At 32.3% G+C, this 12,138-nt stretch overlaps 1 pseudogene; it reads right to left on the bottom strand.

The window, feature by feature from the left end:
- Positions 1-1,004: 1,004 nt before the first annotated feature.
- LOC149569495 (putative 12-oxophytodienoate reductase 10) lies at positions 1,005-9,654 on the bottom strand (annotated as a pseudogene).
- Positions 9,655-12,138: the final 2,484 nt, after the last annotated feature.

The raw sequence follows: 12,138 nt of genomic DNA, 5'->3' as shown, positions 1-12,138 counted from the left end.
TATTTTGTTTTTACATTATGGTTATTTCAATCAAAATATGTAGATGTAAATAGAATTCTTTTCAAAAAGATTTATTTAAATTTAAATAATATTATTGTTTTGAACTAAATTTAGCTTAATTGTTAATGATCATATTTATATTTCTAATATTAACTCCAATTTGATCAAAGACCAAATATATTTTTGGTATTTTTGTAAATGAACTTGCTTAACACTTCCCTATTTCAAAGTTAATAAAATATCATTTCTATTGTCTTAGATTTGAGAGTAAGTATATTAAATAAGTAATAATAAATGAACATTATGATTAATATATTTCTAAAATAAAAATATATTACTTAAAAACTTGTTTACTTTAAATGAATAAAGTACTCATTTACTTGTAAATTTTGAAAATAGAAATTAATCTACATATATATAAAATATTTATTCTTTTTTCTATTTGCATACAAATTAATTAAAATCTAAACTTTAAACTACATAAATATTTTTAAAATATATTTCCATCAATAATTAGTTTAGAATAAAGTAAAATCTAAAAATTAGACACATATAGAATCTTTTTAATTTCTAGATACATGTTTTTCTAATTTATTTCTACAAACATGCAACTGATATTTCTATTATCCATTTTTTCCCATTCTAAAAAAATCTAGATGTAAATAGAATTTTTTTAGATGCATGCAATCTTTCTAATTTTTTCTACATACATATATTAACATTTCTATTTTATATTTTGTTTTTACATTATGATTATTTCAATCAAAATATATAGATGTAAATAGAATTCTTTTCAAAAAATCTAGATGTATATAGAATTCTTTTAATTTTTTACATACATAAAATCTTTCTAATTTTTTTCTACATACATAAAAGAATAATTTCTATTTTCTATTTTTTATTTTCTATTTTAAAAAAAAAGCTATCATAAAGATTGATAAAAAAATTGATTGCATATGCATTCTTTATTTTGTGCACTAAATGCACAAAATAAACTATATAGATTAAAACTTCCCCTGCTGGGCATGAGAATATACAATAGAAATATCAGTTACCAAGAATAGTCGGCCATAAGCAATCAAATCTGCCTTGCCACTGGAAATAGCTTCGTTACCATCATCCCAATCATAACCCCCTGTAGCCAAAAATGTTCCCTTGAATGCTGTTCTTATGGGAATCAGGCTCTTTTTCACTCGCTATTGTCATCTGCGAATTATCAATCTTGGGCTCAAAGAAATGAGCGTACAATATCTTATATTTATTCAGAACCTCTTCCATGTGAAGTCCCAGTGCCTCTGGATTTGAGTCATATGCTTCTGCATGATCCAAAAATGGAGAAAGCCGAATTCCCACATGCTCTGCTCCGATTTCCTCCACCACTGCTTCCACAACTTCAAGTGCAAATCTGCAACGATTCTTCAATGTTTCGCCATAGCCATCTGTTCGATCATTCACGCTATCCTTCATGAACTGGTCCACAAGGTACCCATGTGCCCCATGGATCTCAACACCATCAAACCCTATTCGTAAAAGGACTAATTATGTCAACAAAAGGAACATTCTCTTCTTCAAACCAAGATAGATCAGAATAAAAAAACATACCTGCATCTATTGCATTCCTGGCAGCATTTCGAAAATCAACAACTATATTGGAAATTTCCTCTGTTTTCAGAGGCCAGGGAGGAAAGAAATCTGCCACATCCTTTCGGTTTGAAAGAGGGATCTTTCCAGAGATTGGTTTGCTTGTGGAGGAAACTGGAGATTGGCCATTAGGCTGATAATCTGCATTCCAATGCACCCATTAAATACACAATACACTGTTTTTTGTGGAGGAGAGCCAACCAAATTGAAATTAATTAAAATTGAAATCTAAATCAAAGTAGAATATTATAACTAATTTTGAATTTCAATTTACATCTACATCTAAATCTAAATGAACATGTAAATAAAAAATAGAAATCTCACCTGCAAAAATGTTACTCCAAAACTTCAATTTACTCCTATTCAAAAACTCCAATCTAATCCTCCAATAACCTCCACCTCTTCCTTCCTGCAAAAGCATAAAATGAAAATGAAATGAGGAGCCTTGGTTTTATAACTTCTGAGAGGCTCCTCATATCCCCCAACAGACGTCTCTTCACATTCCACGAATTTGTTTCAAATTCCCCCACTCCCCGCAAAAAAAAAGCATGAATGTGCATGCAAAATTATATTTAACAAAAAAAAAATCACATTGAAATTATTTCGCCCCTATTTTTTCGGGCCCTATTTTTTCGAGTCCTACTTTTTCGGGCCCTACTTTTTCGGGCCTAGTATTTCGGCCTCCATTTGGCTTCCTATTGTTTCGGCCAGCTATTATTTCGGGAATTCTTTTTTAATATTTAATTTGGAAGTTTGTAACTGCTCCCAATTCTTTTTTATTGACAGGAATCTTGGCATATTCTCGTGCTGGGCATTTGTGCTGCCATTGTATAGAACGCCTCTCGGCATAAAAAATGATAAATTAACAAATGTTGGCAGGAAATTTTTCTTGAAATGTTGGACGACATTAATATTTATGAAATCACGTGGTTATGTTTCGCTTGAACAAATAGAAGACAAACTAAGGTTATGTTTCGAACAGATAAAATGAAGTCACGCTCACGAGTAAGTCTCCATGGTTGCTTTTATTATTGACATGTAATATAAAATTAGAGAAAAAATATAGGCAAGAGAAGGTCACTTGGAATCTACTTATCTTAATAAATTCTAATAAGAATTAATCAAAACAAATAATAATAAGAGTTCTGATTGAGCTTGAGTCCCTGCCTTTTATGAAAAAGAAAGATTTTGTTATGACCGAGGAAGCCCTTCAATTTTATTCTAACTTTTTCACTGAGGATTCTCAGCTTGCAATTGAGGATGAGAACTTAATTCTCTCATGCATTCCATCTCTTATCACGATTGCTATGAATGATTCTCTTCTTTGTCCAATTTTGATATCTGAACTTGAAGAGGTTGTGTTTGGGAAGAATAAAGGTAAAGCTCTAGGCCCAGATGGCTTCTCTATGGAATTCTTTCAGGGATTTTGGAAAATTATCAATATGGATCTCTTGGTGCTAGTTAAGGAATCCCTTTAGAATAAGCAACTGCTTCATGCAGTGAACCTTACTTTATTGATTCTTATCCCTAAGAAAGAAGGTGCTGACAATCTTGATTCCTTTTGTCCCATTGCTCTTTGTAATGTTGTGTACAAAATTATCACCAAATTGATTGCTAACAGAATCAAGATATGCCTTCTAGTTGTGATTTTAGAGGACCAAGGTGGTTTTGTGGCTGGTAAGCAAATTCTTGATGGAATTGTTACTACTTCTGAAGTTATTTATTCTATGCATACATTGAAAGAGCGAACAATGTTCATTAAGTTGGATATGGCTAAGGCTTATGACAAAGTCAAATGGAGTTTTCTTCAAAAGATCATCTTGGCCTTTGGTTTCTGCCAATAGTGGGTGAACTGGATTATGAGTTGTGTCAATATCATGTATTTAGAGCAACCATGCGCTATAGAAAAAAAAATATAGGGGATTAAGATCCCTTCTGCATAGATATGCAGATTAATTTAAAGAAAAATGTTAGGGGAATTTGAAGATTTTGTCATTCACATAGATAATTTTTTTGCAAACTCTTAAAACTTTGCAACCCTGACATAGAGGAGGAATTATAAAATTGAAAAATGGCATTCCACCATTTCTTTCCACTCCCTTTCAATCTTGGATCAAAGTTGCATCTTTATCTTGCCTCTATCAATTTCTAGACCTTGACTTCTAATACTTATTTCACATTTAAAGTCAGTTAATTAATTGATAGAAGAGGATTCACGAAGTCTCAAGATCATTCCATTATTACTATTTGGAAATCGGGCCCCCCTAAGACCTAATTATGGCAAAGAGTACACAAAGATAATATAGAGAATATAATATGATTTGAAGAGCCATGTCATTCAAGGCAATAATTTAAGACTATTCATTTTATTTTAGTCAAAGACTATTCATAAATATTCCTTATTAAGATTTATATAACAATTGACAATATTATCTTAAAAGTGAAATCATGAGAAATTGTGTCTACCTCTAACATGAATTTCTTTAATCAAATTAGGGACATTCCAATGATTTCAATTATACAAGGGTCATCACCCTTTTCAACATATAACCTTTTTAATGCATTTGTTATTTCCTATGCTTTCCTTACCTAGTTATAGATAATATGGATCTTTTTTCTCTAAGCAACTTGTTTTCTTGAAATGAACTTTTGAATTCTAATTGTGTTGCTACCTTCAGGAGATTGATCTCAGTCTGGAAGGCACAATGATTTTGTATTCAATCCTTTGAATATTGGAACCAAACACATACTTGCATGTTATTTCTGGAATGATATTACCATAAAATTCATTTTGTATAGAGCTTCCTATTGAGCTGATTGGTTGACATGAAATTGATTTCAAAGTTTTTAATGATTTCTTGGCCATAATTTTTGTGATCTGATAATGACTCAAGAAATTTCTTGAATGCTGTAAACTATCTAAAAGAATGATATATACTTATGCATAAGACAAAATTAAGTAGCATGCGATGAGACTATTTTGAATTTGTTCATTCACATCTCAAACCACTACCATTAATGATTTTATTCTATGTTTCAAGTACAATATAGGAAGTTTGTGTTGATATGAGATTTTTTTGAAGTGAAGAACCTATAACGGAACAATCATTGTTATGTCACTAATGTCAGACCTACTATTTGCTGGTAAGACAACTTCTTAGTTGATGTGAGTACTATCATTTTCTTGATTGATGAAGAGGATTTGATCAAATAAGATAATAAAAGCACTTAGAAGAAAAGTTGAGTTATGGTATGAAAAAGGAGTACTCCAAAACATAGAGTTACTCCCCCCACCACCACAAGCCTCTACCCCTCCCAACCCCCAAGTATGGAAGCATTTGAAAGATTTGGTTTCTCTCACCAAATGGGTGAACCTCCTCTTCAACTATATATCTACCCCAAAGTTCTCACTCCTTATCAATGGTACCCCTAAAGGCTTACTTAGTATTTCAAGAGGAATTAGACAAGGTGATCCAATCTTGAACCTTTCTTTTCATCATAATGGATGAGACATTTGTTAGGACTATTAGGGAAGCCCAATTGGATGATAAAATTAGTGAAGTTTGAGTAGTGAAAGATGTCCAAAACATGACACTTCAACAAATTGCTAACAATACTATCCTACCTAGAAGAAGATCAAAATTACAAATAGATAAATTTTAAGTTGTCTATGGAAGCCTCAAGATAGATGGTAAATGCTAAAAATTTAAAAATATTTTTCTTAAACACACTTGTAGGATTGGAAAATAAAAAATTTCAACTGATGGGGCATAAAAAAATTACATTCCCATATAAATACTTTGGTATTCAGCTAGATAAAGGAATCAGAGAGAATAAAGTTTGGAAAGCAATATTAGAAAAAATTGATAGTAAAATGGAAAACTAGAAAGACAGATGGTTAACAAAGGCTAGTAGAGAAAGAAAATTTGGGTCAGTTCTAATAGTTATTCCAACCTATCACTTCCTAAAGGTGTCAAATGGAAAATAAATGGGAAATTAAGAAATTGCTTTTGGAAAGGATTGGATGATGGGAAGAAGTTAGCATTAATTAAAAGGGACAATATTTGTAAAAAAAAAGAATTTGGAAGACTTGGAATTAAAAATATAATTTGGAAAAATGAAGCATTAGGTGTGAAACTAGTATGGAGAATGTATGAAGAAAAGGATAGTAAATTTTCAAATTAGAAACCTACCTAAAGGTTTCAAAACTAGAATGTTATGATGAAATATCGACCCCTAATCAACAAATATTTAACCTAGGATCTAGGAGATAGAAGAGACACATTATTGTGGGAAGACTCTTGGGATGGACTCCCATCTCTAGATAGCTATAATCATCCTTAAAAAATTAAAAATGATTTAATAAAAACTTGGGGGAAAAATGTATGTACATTTATCAGCAACTAGTAAAAGAAAATGATGTAAATAAATTGAAATGGAAATATGTGTAATATACCAATCTAACAAATCTAGAACAACAAGTATATGAAGAATTTATAAAAAAGAGGGAAGTGAGTCATAAAGAAAGGTGAGATAAACTTATTTGGGGGAATCAAAACCTGGATAATACAATAGAAAGGTAGATATACCTCTGTCCCTTCATTGGGATCCAATTTGTTTACCTAAAGCAGGTTTTTTGCATGGGAAACACTACAAAAATAAATTGTAATAGTAGAAAAATTAACCAAAATGGGGTTTGAAGGCCCATCAAGATGTCTTCTTTGCAAAGCTAACTCAAAAACTGTAGAACATCTTTTATACCATTATGACTTTACTAAATCATGTTGGCTATCACTATGCTAAAAACTCAATTGGTCCCCAACCTTCCTAAAATGAATTTCTAGAACACCTTAAAAGTTGACCAAAATATAGCTAATCTAAGATATACAATAATTTATAGAAGAACTTGCCTTCTGTACTCTTATGGGTGATATGGAAAAAAAGAAATAGAAGGGTTTTCTCCAATGAAGAATTAACTTTACCTTCCCTACTAAACAAAGTAGAATCTAACATTTCAAAAAAATTAAACAATCATCTTAGAAACTCAATTAGAAAACCATGATTGCATTATTTAAACAATAAACCATGATCATGTGATTCTAGCTCTAATTCCTTCAAAAGTGATGCTAAACCTGCTAAAATGAAGAGAATACCTTAGGACAAAATACCTACCCCAAGCCCTATAAGTCCCTCCCATGTCTCTAAAAGTCTCGAGGCTACCCCAGTTAGGAGTGTGGGGGGATGATATTACCTCCTTCAGAAAAGAAACCCCCAAATGTGTAGGGAAGAAGGACAAGCATAGCCATACCAAGGTGAGACTAGAAAGGTTGGAGAATTCCATGAGGGACCTGACTGACAACCAAACTGCTATTTGCTAGAGGTTCAAAACCTTGGTAGAGTTTTCCACTAAGGTCATGCACTCCACAACCACTACTCTTTATTTTATGGAGGAAAAAAAAGAGGAAAAGGACCTAGGCAAAGTCACTGAGACCACTCATTCCATCTATGGGTTCCTAGCTAAGGATTGGTTAAAAACCATCCTAGACAAATTGATTAAAGTGGAAGGTGAGGACAGGGACAAGGATGTTCTTGAGAAGGAGGACATCCATGGGCTTGAAAAGGGCATCTAGCCTTGTGTATTTTCATTTTTTTCTTGTTTATGACTACACCTATGAACTTGGTACCCCACAGGAACATAAAGAGGACTCATAGCAGTAGTTTTTGTAAAGGCTACTATTTTATTTTACAACCTATTATGCATATTAGTTTAAAGACTATTAGTAATGTTAAGCTAACTATGAAAATCTATTATTTTTTATAGTTTAAAGTTGGCATTAGTTAGTTGATAGGGAGGTTACCTCTAGCTATTAAGTTAGCCTTTTTGTACTTTGGGGTCAGCCTCCCTCTTGTGTGGCTACTATCAACTACTTCAAAAAATAAACCATGATTGTCTTATTTAAACAATAAACCATGATTGTGTTTAGGCTTGGTAACAAACCTATTAACCTACCCGAAAACTTCAGTTGATGTTTTCCCTCCATATATTTTTGTTTTAGATACATTTTTTTCATCTTCTAAGATCAACTGTCACCTTTGACTTCATCACTATCACCTTTGACTTCATTACATTTGCAAATGGTGAACCGGGTATCTTTAAAATTAGCTCCATAGTCTCATATGTATTCTTACCTTTCTAACCATATAAATATTTTAATTTTTTGACAACATCAACATTGTGAAGTTAGTTTTTCTATATTAGAGACTTCAAAGTCCTCTCAGACATATGTCTACCATTTTTTAAATAACTTTTGATCAACTTAACCAAATGGAAAATAAATTATATATTGTTTTGCTACACTTGATTCTATAATTTTTTTTTTAAGTGTTGATTTTAGATTATTTTGATGCAATTCATTCCCATCACACAAATAGGTACCCAAATTTTAGAATGGGGTCACTTTTAAAATTCATAGAAAAAAGTTACTCGTAAGAAAATTATAAAAAAATTACATGACTTCTAGATCTCACTCTTACCCTATCATCCTACTAAAGGGTTTTTAAAAATACTAAATATAACTCTATGTTTTGTTGAGCACATAGAAGTAACAACTATGTTATATTTTTCAGCCAAAAATAGGAATCATTTTTTGTATAGTTTGACCCTATTAGTATTTTCCAAATTTTAAAAAAACTTTAGTAGTTTAGAAACTAAAGAATATTATCCATTTGCTAAAAATGTATTTTAGAAGGAAAAATCTCAGCTTTGGCACCTTTCTTACAAAAAAAAAAAAAAAAAAAAAAACACAGTAATCATTTAATTCCTCAAATCTCATCTAGTTGCTCTCAAAGATGCAAACACAATTCTAAAAATGACTTTTTGCTTGAGATGTGGGTTTTTAAAAAGTTAACCTTATTATTTTTGGAAAATTAAATAAATATGGTAAAAACACAGGATCAATCCCATTCCATTTTTCCACATCATTCAAATGCAACATTGTTTAAAAAAAATATTTAAATCAATTTAATCCAAATGATCTATTTTTTAACTGATCACTCAAAATGAACACATTGCCTTATTCCAACTTCATGATTGAAATATGACTAATTGCAGATATAAAACTCAAAAAAACAAATAGACATCATAAGTTAAGAATAACCCCAAATAGTATTTCATTAACATTAATTAGATTAATGTAAGAAAAAAAATATTTTTTCAATAATTTTTTTACAACCTAGCACAATAGTAGAGATATCAAATAATTTTACATTTCTAGACAACCAAATATCATAAAATATTAACACTTATTATATCTCTAATTGTAGATGGGGACAATATTTTTCTTTTAAGTTGGTAGTTGTTTATTTTGGTTGAAATCTAAGCTTATCCATAAGTTTGGCCACATTCATAGCAATCTGCTCCAATACCTCGCCTTGATCTCTGTAACACATAAAACAAGAATCCAAATATCAACATATTATTAACAATGATTAATAATAATTAAATTAAATAAATATGTATGATGATCCAAACATAAAATAAAATTACCCTCTAAAAACGTAACCCTTAATGTATGAAACTTGACGAAGCGCCTTCTTCCAATCCTGAAGAACATGTGGCTCAAAATTTCCAGTGTGTTTATGCTCTTGAAAGGCTCGAGAATACACACTCTTCTAAGCCTTCATCCAGAGCTCTGAAGGCTCAACCCCATAAAATACTGGTATTATGGGAGCCCTTGTTGTCACTATCATCTCAAGCTCCTTCAAGCACCAAACCGACTCTGCATAATTAGCAGAAAAGATGACAAGGTGCACATTTGCGGAATAAATAGCCTCCTTTATTGCTTCAGGTATGCATTCTCCAGCTTGAATTGAATTCTTGTCAAGAAACACTTTGAATCCCTTGTTGTGAAGATTGTGAAAGATGAGGCTGGCCACAGATTCTTTCACATCTGCCCCACGATGGTTCAGAAATACATCATATCTTGGAAGAAGCAATGGAGAATGGGCATGCATGTTACATTCACTCACATAATGGTTGACTACATTGGAAGGCAGAGCACACTGGGGATAACTGGAAGCGCAGACTGAAGAGAAAGTGAGGCACAGAGTAAAACAATGAAGATACCTTCTTAGTCAGTGTCTGATAAATAAATAGATTAGATGTGTAATAATGAATTTGGATGATGTGATGGATTATTTAGTGAAAACATATCTTGCCTCCTTTTCTGCGAAATATCGTGGTTGTCAAATGCGACCAAAAGTATTTTGTGTCCAAATTCTACACTCTGGATTTGTTCACTTCATTTGTACCAAACGAACTGGCTAATGTCTGTGAATATCAGGCGTAGAAATCAAAAGAAGATTTGTCAGAAGGATGAATGCCAATGTTACAATTTCGACGCTGTTAAAAGTATGAATGCCAATGTTACAACTAATTTCATGATTTCTATGCCATTATGACAATTACACTTCAATCTCAGCATCGAATTTAACTGTTGGATCGATTGAGTTTTGCCAGCCCCTTCTTTCAAAATTGATTTTGGAAAGTGAACATATAATCCATATATCGAATCTTTTGGATCTGATAGCGAAGATTGTAGTGTGGCATGACAAAAGTAGAAAAAACGAGAAATTAACAAATGCTGGTAGGAGTTTTTTGTTCAGGAAATTTTGGATGACATTAATGTTTATAAAATCACGTGCTTATGTTTCGCTCGAACAAACAGAAGACAAACTAAGGTTATGTCTCGAACAGATAAAATGAAGTCACGCTTACGAGTAAGTCTCAATGGTTGCTTTTATTATTGACATGAAATATAAAATTAGGGAAAAAATATAGGCAAGAGAACGTCATTTGGAATCTATTTATCTTAATAAATTATAATAAGAATTAATCAAAACAAATAATAATAAGAGTTCTGATTGAGCTTGAGTTCCTGTATTTTGTGAAAAATGAAAGATTCTGCTATGACCAAGGAAGCCCTTCAATTTTATTCTAACCTTTTTATTAAGGATTCCTAGCTTACAGTTGAGGAGGAGAACTTAATTCTTTCATGCATTCCATCTCTTATCACCAATGTTATGAATGATTCTCTTCCTTGTCCAATTTTGATATCTAAACTTGAAGAGATTGTGTTTGGGATGAATAAAGGTAAATCTTGACTTTTGTCATTTGTGGATGATACTTCATTTATGGGACAAGCCAATACTTTTGTCAGTTGTGGATAATATTTCATTTATGGGACAAGCCCATCTTCAGGAAGCTACTTCTTTTAAGCATGCTTTGGATGTGTATCTTGTAGCTTTAGGATAGAAAGTTAATGAGAACAAATCCTCCATTTTTTTCTTCAATACTACCCAAGCTATTCAGAGGCATACTGTTGCTATTTTGAGGTATCAGATTAGGTCTCTTTCATTTTTTTATTTAGGTATTCCTCTTACTATTGGTAGACATCCTAGATCTTCTTGGCAAGTTTTGCTTGATAAACTACAGTAGAAGGTTAATCATTGGACTCATCAATGGCTATCAACTATTGCTCGCCTGACTCTATTAAAATCAGTTATCCAAGCCCTTCCTATTTATAGGTGTTTTATTCAGGCTGCTCCTACATATTTTTTTTAGTAATTTGATACTTTATCCCATCAATTCCTTTGGAGTGGGAACCTTTCAACTTCTAAATGGAGTCTGGTTAAATGAGAAACAATGTGTAGACCTTAGAAGGAGGGTCGCATTGGCTTACGCTCAACTATTTTAAATGGACAGGTTCTCATTGCAAAACTTTATTAGCATTGGTTTCTTAACCAAAATCATCTTTGGGCGTGTATTTTCACCCATAAGTATTTTCCAAATATTGATGTGGTTGAAGTTCACCGCTTTTCTCTGGAGAGGAGAGGATCCATGATTTGGAATGCACTAAAGTTTGGAGCTCAATTGGTTAAAGATGGTCTCTTTCAGATTTGTCATTTGGGATCATAAGCTTTATTTTGGCTTGACTCTTGGGATGGGCACCCTTCTATTCTTACCACTCATCCTGTTGGCATGTTTCCTCACTGGCAGAATTGTTTGCTCATTGGGGTAAGGCTCATGTCAAGACTCTATTTCTTCAAGTTGCCTGGACTCTTGGACCCTCCTTTATTAATTGGCATATCTAGTTGGAAAGGAACCATTGTATCTTTAAGAATAAGTTTTTAGAGGTTCCTCACTTATGGTGGAAAATTCTTCATTCTTTGGGGTAAACTGTTTTTGCAAAATGTGGCACTTCTACGGCCATAGAACTAGGGGAGGATATTTTCAATAATCATCTAAATATTCCTTCCTCACATAGAAAACTACTAAGAAAGATGTGTAGACATCCCTTGCAAAAGATAAATAGGGTGGGGAATTGGAGTGACCCTCCACAGGGTATTCATAAAATAAACATGAATGGGTCTTCCAAGGGAAATCTAGGCCCTATTAGCATTGGTCATGTTGGTAGAGATAGTAAGGGGGGTGTCCAA

This window comes from Cupressus sempervirens, chromosome 3 (assembly GCF_028749045.1).
Source record: "Cupressus sempervirens isolate cs-2001-9-10 chromosome 3, ASM2874904v1, whole genome shotgun sequence".
NCBI lineage: Eukaryota > Viridiplantae > Streptophyta > Pinopsida > Cupressales > Cupressaceae > Cupressus > Cupressus sempervirens.
Note: the sequence above shows the minus strand (reverse complement) of the source record. Positions and strands in the feature narration are given on the sequence as shown.